The sequence below is a fragment of the Rhipicephalus microplus genome, unplaced genomic scaffold (assembly GCF_043290135.1).
Source record: "Rhipicephalus microplus isolate Deutch F79 unplaced genomic scaffold, USDA_Rmic scaffold_14, whole genome shotgun sequence".
NCBI lineage: Eukaryota > Metazoa > Arthropoda > Arachnida > Ixodida > Ixodidae > Rhipicephalus > Rhipicephalus microplus.
The window spans coordinates 21,677,907-21,694,269 of NW_027464587.1; the positions used below are offsets into that span (position 1 = coordinate 21,677,907).

General features: G+C 47.9%; 1 protein-coding gene across 4 annotated transcripts in view; it reads right to left on the bottom strand.

Moving 5' to 3' along the window:
- Positions 1 to 16,363, bottom strand: part of Polr1A (RNA polymerase I subunit RpI1) — a 610,310-nt gene that overhangs the window by 74,715 nt on the left and 519,232 nt on the right. The window lies entirely within an intron of this gene.

A 16,363-nucleotide genomic window follows, 5' to 3' on the forward strand; every position in this document is an offset into this window, starting at 1 on the left:
GCCCCTTGTGTTTTTCTCGCAAAAACTGAAGCCACCAGAGGCAAAATACAGTACATTTGCTTGAGAACTCCTCGCGGTATACCTCGCCATCAAACATTTCCGTCATTTATTGGAGGGTTGGGACTTTTACGTTGTTACAGACCACAAGCCCCTGACGTTTGCCTTCCATCGCAATCACAGCAATTATACTGCACGGGAGATCCGTCAACTATGCTTTATTTCCGAGTTCACTGTGGATCTCAGACACGTACATGGGCCGGAAAATGCTGCTGCTAATACACTATCTCACATTGATGCCTTGTCGATCCAGCCACCACTAGACATGGAAGAGCTAGCAGCTGCCCAAAGCAACGATCCTGAGCTGCATCGTTTTCGCTCTTCATCCACGTCTCTATCGTTCACGGAGTGCCCGTTTCCATTTTCAAACTCATTAATAACGTGCGAAATGTTTACTGGTGTTCCTTGGCCCTTCGTGCCTTCAGCTTTTCGTCGTGCAATTTTTGATCAATTGCAGAACATGAGCCATCCTGGTATTCGTGCGACCCAGAAGCTAGTCACATCTCGTTTCCTTTGGCCAAGCGTCAATGCTGATGTCCGACGCTGGGCGCGAACCTGCCTTGAGTGCCAGCGGGTTAAAGTTTACCGTCACACAGTCACGGCAGCATCCCCCTTTCGGCCTCCAGACGCAAGGTTTTCCCACGTCCATCTTGACATCGTCGGCCCTCTTCCGTCATCGCTAGGAGCCTGTTACCTGCTGACATGTGTGGATCGCTTCACCAGGTGGCCGGAAGCGTTTCCAATTTCCGACATTACAGCACCAACAGTTGCCAAAGCTTTCACAAATGGCTGGGTGTCGCGCTTTGGATGCCCTTCTGTTGTCACCACTGATTGCGGTCGTCAATTTCAATCGGCCCTTTTCACCGCACTTGCCAATATCATAGGAAGTTAATCGCAGTCCGCTCTAGCTTATCTAAATGACGCGACGGCTGTCGCTCTATAGTGGCAGCTGCGCAGAACGGCATGGCACGTGGCATTGCTCCCCCTTTCAAAAACATCGCCTCGATGTTGAAAGCAAGCCCTGAAGTCATAAGGCACTGAAGTTTTCACAAAAAAAAGATAGAGGAACAAGCGCACATAATGTCTGCTAGCGCGCATAATACGGTTTCAAACACACGACGTGAACAATTTCAGACCGCACACGTCGACGCTGGGAGTCTGTCACACCATCTGGGATGATTTCATAGATCAGTGGCCCTACGCGACGAACAATTTTGTAGGGGCCAAAATAACGCCGCAGAAGCTTTTCGCTGAGGCCTTGTCGGTGAATTGGTGCCCGTAGCCAAACTTGTTCGCCGGATGTGTATTCCTGATGGCGGTGTCGCAGGTTGTAGTGTCGGGCATCCGTCGCTTGCTTGGTTGCCGTTCGCAGTCGAGCCAGCTGCCTGGCCTCTTCAGCGCGTTGTTGAAATATCGCTACGTCCGGGTTCGGGTCGCCTTCGTTTACATGCGGCAACATTGCGACCAGAGTCGTCGCTTCCCATCCGTAAACAAGAGCGAATGGTGTCAGCCCGGTTGTCTCCTGGGCGGCCGTATATATGCAAAGGGGACATATGAGAGCACTTCATCCCATGTTTTATGTCCAACATCGACGTACATCGACATCATGTCCGCCAGGGTCTTGTTGAGCCGTTGTGTGAGACCGTTAGTTTGCGGGTGGTATGCGGTAGTTCGGCGATGGGTGGTGTGGCTGTACCGCAAAATGGCTTGCATCAGTTCGCAACAGAAGGCTGTCCCTCTGTCAGTGATAACGACCTGAGGTGCACCGTGGCGCAGGACAATTTGGTGAACGAAGAATCTGGCGGCTTCTTCAGCAGTGGCTCGAGCAAGGGCGTGGGTTTCTGCGTAGCCAGTCAGGTAATCTGTCACCACAATGATGCACTTATTTTCTGTGGTAGACGTCGGGAAGGGTCCCAGAAAGTCCATTCCGATTTGTTCGAAAGGCCTTGTTGAGGGTTGAAGTGGCTGGAGTAGTACAGCGGGTTTTGTTGGCGGTCTCTTGCGGCGTTGACACTCTCGGCACGTCCGTACGTAATGCTTGACGTCTTCTGGAATGCGCGGCCAGTAGTAACACTCACGGATCCGCGAAAGCGTTCGTGTACACCCAAGATGCCCGGAGGTTGGTTCGTCATGTGACGCCTGCAAGATTTCCTGACGCAATGACGACGGCACGACGAGAAGGTAGGTGCTCTTCCTAGAGTCGAAGTTCTTTTTCACAAGGACACTGTCTTTTAAGCAGAATGTGTGAAGAGCACGCCTGAAAGTTTTGGGTATCTCTGTACGTTTTCCTTCAAGATGTTCAATGAGACAGTTCAGTTCAGGGTCGGCCCATTGTTGGCCCGCTAAGTCGGAAGCGGTGATCATGCCCAGAAAACTGGCGTCGTCGTCTGCACACGGTGGTGGTTGCTCAACCGGGGCTCGAGACAGACAATCTGCGTCGGAATGCTTTCTTCCGTTCTTGTGCACTACAGATATGTTGAACTCCTGGAGCCACAAGCTCCACCTTGCGAGACGTCCGGATGGATCCTTTAGGTTCGCAAGCCAGCATTAAGCATGGTGGTCGGTAATGACGGTAAAAGGCCTGCCGTACAAATATGGGAGGAATTTGGAAGTTGCCCACACAATTGCCAAGCATTTCTTTTCGGTCGTGGAATAATCGTACTCTGCCTTAAACAAAGATCGACTGGCGTAGGCGATGACGTGTTCTCGTCCGTCCTGCCTTTGAACAAGAACGGCACCGAGGCCGACACTGCTGGCGTCAGTGCGGATTTCTGTTGCCGCGTTCTCGTCAAAGTGGGCCAAAATAGGGGGCGCTTGAAGACGTCTTTTGAGCTCCCGAAACGCTTCTTCTTGGGGTGCTTCCCACACAAACGAGCTGTCTTCTTTCGTTAGACGTGTCAGGGGCTTCGGAGACCTGCGAGAAGTCCTTGACAAAGCGCCTATAGTACGTGCAAAGTCTGAGGAAGCTTTGGAGGCTCTTCTTTTCGTGAGGCTGCGGGAAGTCTCGAACTGCAGCTGTCTTCTCTGGGTCTGGTAGAACGCCGGCAGAACTGACGACGTGACCAAGAAACTTCAGCTGCTGGTAGGCAAAACGGCATTTTTCGGGCTTTAACGCAAGTCCTGAAGCCTTAAGTGCATCAAGTACCACTTTTAACCTGCTGATGTGTTCCTCGAAAGATGGAGCGAAGACTATGACATCGTCCAAATACACCAAACAAGTTTGCCATTTCAGGCCAGCCAATACGGTGTCCATTACCCTTTGGAAAGTTGCAGGGGCAGTGCAAAGTCCAAATGGCATGACTTTAAACTGGTATAGTCCATCTGGTGTAATAAACGCCGTCTTTTCGCGATTCCTTTCGTCAACTTCTACGTGTCAGTAGCCAGTCCTTAGATCCATAGATGAAAAGTATCTGGCATTGCAGAGACGATCGGGGGCGTTATCAATTCGAGGGAGTGGATAAACGTCCTTTCTCGTTACCTTATTGAGTCGGCGATAGTCGACACAGAATCTTGGAGTGCCGTCCCGTTTTTTCACGATCACTACAGGGGAAGCCCACGGGCTTTGGGAGGGCTCAATGATGTTGTCATGAAGCATTTCTTGTACCTGTTTCCGGATTGCCTCGCGCTCTTTCATGGGCACACGGTACGGCGATTGGTGACTTGGTTGCACATTTTCATCAGTTATGATGCGATGTTTCACAAGCCTTGTCTGGCGGATCTTGGGTGACGTGATGAAACAATCCTGGTAGCTATAGAGCAGTTTCCGCAGCCTTTCGTGTCTTTCCAGGGGCAACGCCGGATTCACGTTAAAGAACACGTCATGTGTACGAGGATGGAGTGCGTCGTCGATCGTGAGTACATCGCTTATGTCCGGGATGGTCTCGAATGGTGCCACAGTGGTGTCCTTTGCAAGGTGACGATATTCCGAGCAGAAATTAGTGAGTAGTACACTGACGGTTCCTTCAAGGATGTGAACGATTCCTCTAGCGATAGCCAAAGCTTTTTCAAAGAGCAAACTCTGGTTGGCCTCGGCCAAACCTTCCGCGCAGATGCAGCTGTCAGCGCCCACGGGGATGACAGCACTCGAGCGTGGTGGCAATGTGACGTGCTCGTCGAGAATCATTAGCGCCGCTGATAATGCAGGACTTGGATTTCGCATGACGCCCGTATCTGGTGACAGGGTGATTGTCTGCGCTCGAAGATCTCGAAGAGTTTGCGCTCGAAGGATGTGCTCCAGCTACTGCTCCCGGAAGACGTCCTTGAGTTTCTTTTTTCTAAGCAAATAAGACATGCAATACCATTTGTACTTGTGTTCCCAGAAATTGCTGCATGCCTAATCACGGCAGTTTTTGCAATGTTATCACTAGCAGCCGTTTACTAAGTGAAGGCAACTCGTACGATTTACGCAGAAGCCACCTTCACGCAGCGTGCTTTGCTAATTGCACGTGCCTGCATTTTGTTGCATGTGCCGAGCACATGAAATGCTTGAAAAATGTGCGCAGCCATGCGCAAGTCATCCCATTAAATGGCTGCTTGTAACAGTTCAGAAGAGAAAATGGAACAGCACGAAACAAAGGCACTTTGGCACCGTTGCTCCCTTCTAAGAATGAATTGATGACGCGTACTTGCTCCTAATACAGCGTGCGCCATTACCCAAATGTAATAAACAGAACACATTCAATGAAATGTAGGCACATGCAATTAGCTGCGATAAAGTTTGTTGTGTGAAGGTGACTTCAGCAACGTACGAGTTCCCTTCACTTGGTAAACGGTTGCTAGCAAAAACGTTGCAAAAACTGGATTGCTTCCACGTGCACCAATTCATGGGAATACGAATACAAATGCTATTGCACATCTTACTTGCATAGAAAAGAGAAACACGTACTTTGGGAGAAGTAGACGAAGCTCATGCTAAAAACGCCATCGGCCTGAAAAAAACAACAAAAAAAAACAAGGGACGAAGTTAACAGCTTACCTTTTTTTTTTCAACATTCCCAGTTCCTCTCTGTGTGCTGCAAGATACGCAGTAATACATCAGTGTAGTGAGTATCAGCCAATACAGGCCTCATATCGATACACCTTACGCATACGTAAGCACACACGGACCTGTGCGTACTGCTCCGCACGGAGCCTCCAACACGGCGGCTATGCACACAACGGTCGACAGATGGCAGCAATTTTGCGTAGAGTCTATAGAAAATGTCAAGGATCCTTGAGCGCATGCCTGGAGTCGTGAACATGATTGACGACACTCTAGGCAAAGATTTTCAGGAGCAGGACGAGTGCCTTAATGTCGTCCTGGCCTGCTTGGAAGAAGAGGATGTCACCCTCAAGGAAAAGAAGTGCGTGTTTCGGGCCAACGCAGCGAAGTTCCTTGGCGCAGTGGTTGGAGCACACGGGATTTCACCTGACCCAGGCAAGGCTAACGCTGTCAAGGACATACAACCACACCGATGTTGAGTACGATGATTTCTTGGAATGACCAACCACTTACACTTATCTGACGTTATGGAGCCAATTTGTTCCCTTTCCAAGAAGAACAGCACCTGGACTTGGGATCCCCGTCAAAAAACTGCCTCGTCACGAATGAAGTTGGCTGATGAGCTGTGACAATGTCACGAACTTATCTCAGGAGTGCTTGTGAAGGATGGATTTGAGACAGACGGGAGACGGGCGTGGCAAAACAAACACACTTCATCACACCAAACACAAACAATGACAAAAGAAGTAAAAAATTGAAAGTGAAAACGAAACACTCGCTTGTACACAAAATTACCAAGATAAGTAAGTGTACATAGCCAAACCAAAACCGACTGTAGTTCAACATAAATCCGTATTTAGCCCTAAACTGTCTCTAGCCAAAATAGAGTCTCTGTGGTCACTCTCATGTGCCCTTGCTATAATAGAACATTCTCACTGTTCCGGTGCCACCCACAAAGAAAAGATACCGTCATCGAAGTCGTCATGGAAACAGTCGCCGTACAAGCTGCTCAACATCATTACCGGTTGGGTCTGATCTTCGTCGTACCTTTCAGGTTCGTCAGGCTACGCCCAACTCGTCAACGGCGTCTTGACTATGGAGCGGGCAGCATACCGTATTTACTCGCGTAACCCTCGCACTCGCGCGATTGTCGCACCCCCCACATCGCCCAACAAAAATACGATTAACAAAAATACGATTTCTTTTTTTTTCCTTGAGTAATTATCGCACCCCCGAAAACTGCTGCAATAATGTCGTCTGCTCTTTCTAGCGACTGATAATGATAGCGCACGTCATCTGGCACTATCTCTTAAGCATCAAGCGTACTATTGCACAGAAATTCAATCCAACTCAAGCCAAGCCGAAGTGGCCAGTGCGCATTGCCGCGTGTTTTGTATGTTGCGTCGGTAACCTTGTCAAGTTATGAGGCGATACTGAAGCTGTACGGCTGCTTTCAAGTTGGAAGTGATAGATAATGTACTAAAGAATGACAACAGGGCCTCCGGTAGGCCCTTTGGAGTCTACGAGTTTTGTGTTCGCTACTGATGATGGCTGCTGAAAGCCACCAAGACGCGTTGGGCCTGCCGTGTGCCTAAAACTGGGATTGATGGTAAGCTTTATTTCTTAAGAAGGAAACTGCAGACAATTCTGTTAAATAGCCATCAGCCCAATACTGACGTCCCACGCTTACCTTTTGAGGGCTCCTGTTGAGCGACGAACGCTACCGCTACGCCCACAAAGTCCGCAAGCTTTGCGTATGGTATTCTAATTCTCGACTATTTGCTTCCACTTTTTGTGTCTCAATTAAATCTTGTCTTGTGTTGAACCTCTGCTTTTATTGTTGAGGTAAGTTTTAATTAGTACTTCTTAAAGCTTGCCGCTAGTTGCTGGTGTGAGAATCCAGATTTGCGGCCACTTCGTTTTCTTTTTCGCTTTGTACGTTTTCGTAGAAAGTTTCCCCCGCGTAATTCTCGCACCCCCCCACTTTTCATCCGTTTTCCGACAAAAAAAGTGCGAGGATTATGCGAGTAAATACGGTACGTTCTAAATCGAAGAAGCTGTAGTCCACCCAGAAACTGCTGTCGACAGGTTACGGCACATCCGCGCAGCTTCATTCGATTCTTCCGATATCGCCGGCCACTCCTCGACCCTCTTCGCCGACAGCCTCATAACCAAGTGGTCGTACAGCTTCCATCGCGGCAGCGACGCTGACCTTTTGTCTTCGAAGCTCGGCATCTCAACGTACAGTGCCAGCGTATGCTCTGGAATTTTTATTCTCATTTTGGGTCGGGTACCACGAGCCATTCTCTTACCAATCTCTTGCGTCTACGTGGCTGGTTCGCATGCACTCGGGTGATGCTCCTCTCCTCTTGCACCGTCGCTGCACTTCTGCGTTCAGCACGCGCCTCATGCCTCTCCTTTATTCATCGCATTTGGCCCCCTTTTAAAGAGCTTTTCTAAAAAAAACTGCTCTTTTCCTCCTCCGGGATGCATTTTTCTGTTCTCTTGCTGTGGACCTCACTTAATCTCACTCATGCACAGGCTGGTATGTCACCTTTCATCGTTGCGTGCTTGTCGCACCGCCGCAGCATCACACAATTCACCAACGCATTGCACCAACAGTTCACAAAAATTGTTACCATGATCCATTGTATAGTACGCATTAATTCATTATCTCTCTCACTATTTCGCGACGTTATGCAGTCACTTCACTGGACCTTTTCACGTGTCTTTTTACAATCTTATCTTTGTAAATTTCTGGCCTAAACACATCTCTAGTCAGTTCTATGCGTAGGCTCTTAGGTTCCCTATTCCCATTGACATAGTAGTGTTTTAAAATGGCCTGCCTATAACATGCTGGCACCATCATTTGACTGACTAAAGTTTCCTTTACCCAAAATTGCCGGATTATCACCTGCTTATTCGATTCATAGGTTACTCCATGTCTGAATCCTTATCTCTTTGGCTTGCCTCCAATCCTGTTTATTGTGTACCGCAAGGTTCTATCCTTTCTTAGCTCTTATGCAAGCTCCTCTGAGGATACACCTAAATGCTCGAAGATTGGCCCCTTCCCCCTTGTCTGCCTATCAACTCCCTCACTTCTCTTTTCACTTTCCAAGTTATCTGGGCTTTTTGTTGTCTTTTCATTTCTTGTGCCCTGTTCCGCTTGCTTTGCATCGAAGTCCTTTCTCCCTGGGTCTTCAACCCTTCGCACACCCGGCCTATTTTCCAAAATAACAACGCATATGGGATCTTCCATACACTTGGCCACAATTTCACCTATGAAATAGGGAGTATCTAACCTCATCCTGGCCTCTGGCAACCTCCTCTTGGACCCACCTATGAAGGTAACAGCTCCGAGTTTTCCGGTAAAGTATTTATTCTTGACTAGGCTTTTCCCATCTATTACTGTATCAGCTCCGGAATCTCTCAACACTGACACTCGTTTGCCGTTCACTTTTTCTTCCACCACAGGCATATCACAGCCTCTGCCTGTTTCAGGGCTTAACACTATGCTCACCATCTCAGGCTATTTTTCTGACTTTAGCACACATGCACTCTCTTCACCTGGTCGTGACCTACATTCATCGTGAATGATCGTGACCTACAAAGAGCCTATTGTCCCTTTTCTTCGCATACCTGGCAAACTACAGCTGTTTCCTGTCTACTGCCGCTTGTTCAGCAATTCATGGCTATATGGCCTATTCGACTGCACAGAAAACACTGCTGCTACGCTCTTGCCTTACTCCTAGGTGCCTCATCTATTTGCTCTCTATCCTATGAGCTGTCGCTCGTCCCTTTCTCAAGATTCCTTAAACCTCGGGCCTCCAGAAACTGATCCGCCTACTTGGCCATCTCCTCTACCGTGTGCAGCTTCTTCTCTTTAAGAAAAACAGCTAACTTGCTGCTACAACGTTACAGAAACTGTTAGGCTACTCTCCTGTCGTGGAACCTTTCATATGTTTTTTTTTGTCTCTGAAAGCTCGATTGATCGATAAAAATAGTTGGAAGGCGGCAGATATACTGCTTGCCTGTCTCGGAGTTCTCAGGTCTACAAGTTCGGAACTTTTCCCAAAACCCTTCAGCAGTGAACCAGAATCTTTTCAATAAAGTTTTCTTCACCAGATCCTGGTCTAAGGAGTCTTCGGCTGGTATACGGTCAAACACACTCCCACAAGACACAAACTCAAGGCACTGGCCCACTCGCTCTTCTCCCAGCCTTGTCCGATCGCGATTCTCTTGAATCTGTGCAATTAAGCATCCAAATCACCCCTTCGCTCGTCAAAAGGTGCAATCAACTTGTACGGGAAAATGTGCTTTAGCCTAGAATTAGGCGAGCTGGTCGACGCCGACGTAGGGGTACTTTCATTACTTGCCACGTTGCATGGGCCCCTGTTTATCTGCACTAACCTAAACTTGAGCTCGAGATTTTCCTTCTCGCGCTCGTGCTGTTCAAGAGTCTTTTAATGGTCCTCGCACGTTCTCTCCTTCTCGCGCTCGTGCTTTTCGAGCATCTGTTCATGCTCTTCACACACTCTCTCTTGTTTCCTCTGGTACTGAGTCTGACGTTCCTTACGCTCCCGTTCGCGTTCTTTCTGCGCGTTCGAAGAACTTAAGCGTCTCCTCCTTGGTCATCCCCAAGTCCTTGGCCATGGCCATCAACTTCTTGTAATCCATTCTGCAACTCCCAATAATAATCTGGCTGGGCCGCACAAGGGAAAAATCCTGGCAGGCTCGCCGACTGTCACGAACTTAACTCGGGAGCGCTTGCGAATGGATTTGAGACAGACGGGACACGGGTGTGGCAAAACAAACACACTTCATCACACCAAACACACAATGACAAAAGAAGTAAAAAATCGAAAGGTGAAACGAAACACTCGCTCGTACACAAAATTTTCTCAATAACAAACTGTACATAGCCAAACCAAAACTGACTATAGTTCAGTATACATCCGTATTTAGCCCTAAACTGTCTCTAGCCAAAACAACGTCTCTGTGGCGACTCTCATGTGCTCTTGCAATAAATAGTAGTACATTCTTCCTGTTCCCGTGCCATCCACAAAGAAGTGATACCGTCGTCGAAGTCCTCCTGAAAACAGTCGTTGTACGAGCCGCTCGACATCATTACCGGTCGAGTCCGGTCTTTATCGTATCTTCCGGCTTTGTTAGGCTATGCCTAACTTGTCAACGGTGCCTTGACTGTGGTGCGGGCCGCATACGTTCTGGATCAAAACGGAGGAGCTGTAGTCCACCCAGAAACTGCTGTGACAGGTTGCGGCATGTTTGGGCAGCCTCACTTGATTCTTTTGATTTCGCCGGCCACTCCTCGAACCTCTTCGCCGACAGCCTCAAAACCGAGCAGTCCTACAGCATCCGTCTTTGCAGCTCAGCGTCCTAACGCACAGTGCCAGCTCATGCTCGGGAATTTTTATTCTCAGCTCGGGTCACGTGCCACGAGCCATTCTCCGACCAATCTCTTGCATCTACGTGGCTTGTGCGCGTGCGATCAGGTGACGCTTCTCTTTTCGAGCACCGTCACCACACTTCTGCATTGGAAAGGGTGGCCAGACAAAACCAAGGTGCCTCTGCAGGTCACTTCGTTTCAGAAGGAGAGGCACAGGTTGAGTGTATAAGACGGCATCTTTCTCCTGGATCGACAGCTTGCAATTCCATTATCCTTGTGCGAGGAAATTCTCTCCCCATTACACAAAGGGTACCGGGGAGTGTGCTGCTGCCAAGATCAGGCCAGAGAGACTGTCTCATGGCCTAACTGTAACATGCATGTTGAGCCTATGGTGTTGCAGTGTGCTGTATGCGCCGACACTAGAGTTCAGCGGTCCAAGCCTATGTTGCCAACGGTTACACCTGAAAAGCCATGTCAGTGCCTTGCCATCAACATCATCATCAGCCTGACTACGTCCACTGCAGGACAAAAGCCTCTCTTATGTTCCTTAGCATCAACCTGATTCAACTGAAAGGCCGCAACTACAGTGAAATCTTGGAAGAACGAACCCCACATTAATGAACTTTTAAAAATTCCTGCGCCGACTGCTAATAGTTTCAATGTAAAATTCTTTCACTACCACGTACTTCAGAATATCGAACTTTTCAGAATAACGTGCATTAATTTAGTTCCACATTATATTAACACTGCCTCAGTACTACGAACTTATGTTCTGAAATCGGTCGCGACCATGAGAGCGGTACACAAGCAGACGACAATGCGAACGGACGCCTTGTTTCTTGGAAGACGCGCGATGGTGTGGAGGAAAAAAAAAAAAAACTAAAGGGCAACTTTCTTTTCTTTTTTTTTCTTTTTTTTGTTGAAACGCCGACGCTGCCGATTTACAAGTGAGCGCAGAGGCAAGGGCAACAGGGGAGGGCAAAGTCAGCGAGGCAGAGTGGGAGAGCTGCGGAGCATGAAGCATTGGCGCGGAAAACCTGAGTCAGCGAGAGAGCAGAAAACGAAACGCACTTTTTTTCTTCGAAAGAGGCGATGACAGCCGTGACGCTTCGGGTTTTTCTTTGAAGGCCTTGTTTTTTCAGTCGTGTTCATCTCTTTTTGGTGATTACTTATCGCGTCTGCAAAGCAAGTCTGCGTTCGCGCTGCGGTGATACTACAAATGAGTTCATCTCTGCTTGCAACTACAAAGCGGCAGCAGTTTTCGCTAAGCGAGACAATGAATATTCTTCGGCAACTGGAAAGGCAAAAAACAGGCTGTTGTGACCAAAAAACCAAGTTGCACGACAGGAATGTGAATGAGCTGGAGGCCTTCGCACTGCAAAGTTTGTGCTGCTCGCATAAAAAAAAATTAAAAAATTAAAGACTTCTTTAAATAAACGCCGCTTTTTGGTGTTTACTTGTGCATTTGTTTTTTGTTTTTCTTGTGAAAAACGAGTTCAAGGACCCACTGTTGGAAAGGTAAATCATTTTGGTCGGTGAAAAAAGGTATTTATGGTTAATTTTCGAGCTTTCACTATAACGACCTTTCAAAATAATAAACAAAATTCCGCGGTACCCTGAAGTTTGTTATACCGAGACTTTAGTGTATGTCCTAATTGTTGATTATTATTCCAGGTTCCCCGAAGTAGTTTTTGTGGAGTCCATCGCGACACCAGCGGTAATTCTGGCAATCAAGAGCTGCATCGCGCATTTTCCTGTACCAGGTGTAGTCTGGACCGACAACAGACTGCAGTTCGTGTCATACGAGTGTGCAGAGTTTTGCACAGTTCTTAAACTTCCGCCATGAGATCAGCAGTCTAAGGTACCCCCAGCACAATGGAGAGGCGGAGCACATGGTGCACACGGTGAAAGAGTAGCTCTCCGAAATTCCTGATCCTTTTTGAGCCGGGGAGCCAAAAAACGAGGTGGACTGCTGGCAAGCGGAAACCAAAAAAATTCCCTCTCCCAAAATCTCATATATACACTCGATGGACAGTTGTGCCTTCTTGTGGCCACATGCTACAAAGAACACTGGCAGTGCCCTCTACAATCCTTACCTGACTTTACTGTCGTACTATAAGATGCCCAGCCCTAACGACATTTCTCCAGCCGAAGGCTTCATAGGAAGGAAATAGCAAACTAGTGCCGTCATTACCATGTCATACGAGTTTCAGGGAAAAGAATACGCGTCACAGGGCGCAGCCAGTGAAGAACTAGAATCGCCATCTAGCATCAAGCAAGCTGACGCCTCTAGTCTTGGCATGTGTGGGTCACTGACATGTGCTGAACTGGTGAAGTGCTCTCACAGGCCCAGCGTCCACTGTCCTACTTTGTTCAGATCCCCAGAGGCGCCCTGCACCGTGATCGTCTACACCTAGTGCCTCATTTGACGAAAATAACTTCACTTCAGAAAACTGTGGCGGTGATTCTGTGACACGGACTGGCAGTGGTTGTACAGTGAGGCCACCCCAATGTTTAAAAAATGTGAAAAGGGGCTAACAAAGGAAACTCTATGTGGATGTGAACTGGCTACCTAGTCTGCGATTACAAGTCAGTCTAACAAGCAGGTGCTTGCGCGTGAGCCCAGTAAACAAGTACCCACTTCAAGATAGTCTTGAATTCTTGTGGTTTGTTTACAAAATTTAGCTGGAACTGCTAAATACAAGCATTTTTGTCGGGACACTGTGCAGTCGCCCCTACCAATGAGTAAACTATCATTATTATTCATTATTGTCACCCCCCCTCGCCTTTTTTATGTAAATAGTGATAGCGGTAGCTGCCGTAAACTGTCATCATTATTATCACCCCCCCCCCCCCCCCACCTTTTCTTTTTTTGTAAACAGTGATAGCGGTAGCTGCTCAGGTGTGCTGTGGCAATAGTTTTGCACAATTTAAATGCACGACCAATGGGTTTGAGCAGTTTTTGAATGCAGTTATTGTTACGAGAGTAGATTATTTATGCACTCCCACTTCAAAAATTTTGTTCATGAGGGACTGAAGTAAAATAAAGATATGTTTCATAGTCGAGATTTTCGAAATGCATGAGCTCCTACTGGTGTTGCCCAGTGATTCGAAAATATTTTGTTGTGGTGAGAATTTCATTTCCTTGGGATTTCGTTAGTGCAGATTTCAATCATAGCGCCAGCTATTGAGAATAACAACCATAAAATGGCCTCTAAGCTTGAATTTGTCGCACATGTTTGAGGCCATGTATTCCACCAATACTCCCAGGCATGCCAAACCTAGAGATAAACTTGAGGATGGTGCTCATAAAGAGTTCGAAAAAATTCTGAGTGTCTGCTGTCGAAGCTTCTGCGGAACAAGCTGAATAGAATGCCAGCATCAATTAAGAACTTGGAGGTCACACAGAGCTCTGCGACAACTTATTAGATCCGTCCGAGGCCAGCAAGAGCCATTTTGGCAGCAGCAACAATGGCTTTACATAGCAGAAGTTGCTGCCAGCTGTGCGTTGACTAGTTCTACATCCACTGAACTGCTTCCGACGCTGACACTGCAGTTGTCTATAATGTCCTGAAGTGGCCGTTTTGGCCACAGGTAGCGTCGAATCCGAGTGTCATCAGCGTATGAAACAAACACCGGTAAAAACGCTGCATATAGTTTGGCCTTTCACATTGCTGACAGCTAGTCAGCTAGCCCAAGTCCAAAAAATTGAACGGCGCACTGTGCCACGTTCAAAGTTTCGGCCGTAAGTTTACACCTTCAATGGATGAGTGATAGTGCCGCAAAGGTGTCCAAATAAACAGTTAGTGACTGTATAGCCTAGAACATTTTTCAAATTAATTTCAAAGTGTGTGTCACACCCCTGCACCTGAAACACGTCTTCTATTTTTGTGCAAATAAACAAACGCCTCCTGCACCACAAAGTTGTGTTGGCTGCCATGATCCTTGTGAGCACTCTCTCCTAGCAGACCTTTCCCACAAAAAGAGGGGGCAGATTTGCACGAAACAAAAGGCGAACATCCTTGCCTTCGCCGTGCTTTTTTTTCCCCGAGGATTATGCCTTAGAGAGGATTATGGCAGCACCCAGGAACCTTTCATTGGGAAAGAGTTATGAATACAGCCCTTATGCGCTTGCAGTTTTGTGCGCTTGTGTGGAAAGCTATGCCTACAGGGAAACCGGTTCACTTTCCATGTTGGTTCTTTGAAACTAAAACCCATGCTTTTTGACACGGAAAATGTGGCTGAATGCTACAGTCAAACCTCAATATATCGAACACGGATATATCGAATTATTGCCTATATTGAACGGTTCCTATATCACGCGGGAAATCGCATGCATTATTGATTTTTTATTTCGAACAAAGTTTGAGATATAATGGATATATCGAACTCAGCCACCCCAAACCGCCCGCGCTCCATTGACAGGCGGCGAGCTTTCCCGCAACTCTCGAAAGTAGCGGTAGAGCGGCGGGCGTTGACGAATGCTGCACACATCAATGGCGCCGAGAGCGCCACTTTAACGTAGTGGCATACATGCGCCGCAGCCTTGCGGTAGAGGTTCTTGAATGAGGAAAGTGAAGAGAGAAGTGCGGAGCTGTTATTTTCTTTCAATATGAAGGCACCGACATGGCTTCGCGTGGGGGAAGGGTGAGTGGGAGGTAAAGATTGAGGAGGAAAGTATAGGAGGGAAAGGACGCAGACGACTGTCTCGGACGTGGCCTGCGCGGCCGCCGGGAAAGGAAAAGCAGTCAGGCGAGCCGGCATGGGCGGGCCATGTGCCCACTTTACACCCGGACCCACGCCGCAGCCTTGCAGCTTGCAGTCGTTGCAGTCTCTATGGTGTCAACGGCACACTGCGCACTTGTTGCAAGCTCCTCCCCTGTAGCATCGGCAGGCATCGGTCGTTGTGCTCGCAGTGTTCGTGCGTTCGGAGTTAGGCCTGTTGCGCACTGTTCAGAGTTGGGCCTGTCGCGCGCTGTGGTGCGCGACAGGCCTAACTCCGAACGGCGGAGCTCACAACAGCGGAGCTCACGGATGTGGGGATTGTCGCCGAAGCTACTGCTGAGCAGCCAAATAAAGACTCTGCCGAGGTGGATCCCGCAAGCGCTGATGGTGCCCCGCTACCGACATCAGCTGAGGTCGTAGCTGCCTTGGCCCTTGTGCGCCGCCACTGCGGCGCGATTGAAGACACCGGCCTATCACTTATGGATCGCCTGGACTATATTGAGGATGCAGTCGTCAAACATGCCATGGCCAACAAAAAGCAGGCTACTCTTTTTCAATATTTTAAACCAACACAATAAATACTATGTTTGAATCATCAAGTGATTATTTAATGCACCACGCTTGAACAGTTCGTTGGTCGTTTTCAGCAAGCTGTTGACGCATTTTTTTCGTGATTTTTTTATATCGAATTCTTGATATACCGAACTATTTCACGATCACCGCGCCGTTCGATATATTGAGGTTCGACTGCACTATGTAAATCGTCTCTGAACAATTAACCATCACAAACTCAAGCATACGAGCTTTTCAGCAGTGATAAGTGGGTCGTTAGCTACTTATTACAACAGAAAAGACAAGATGCAAGACTTTTCTGGCAGTGCTCCATTAAAAAGGTTCAAAAATCTCCTAAACCACCTCGAGGTGCTTGGGACGCTCTCTGTATGAAGGGGCAGAGGGGGCATTGAAAAGCACTGCTGGTTTTAAGTGTCGTCTGTACAAGTCGCTTGAGCTCACTTAGAAAAGGTTTGAATGATTGGGTGGTTTTGAAATGTTCAAATAACAGAATATCACCTCCTGTCCTAATTAACAGATAGCTAAAACAAAATGAGAATGACTAGACAAGCTTTTCCTACACAAAAGTAGCCGAGCAAACAGTCTCTTTAGATAGAAGACATAGATAGTCGTAACAGCAG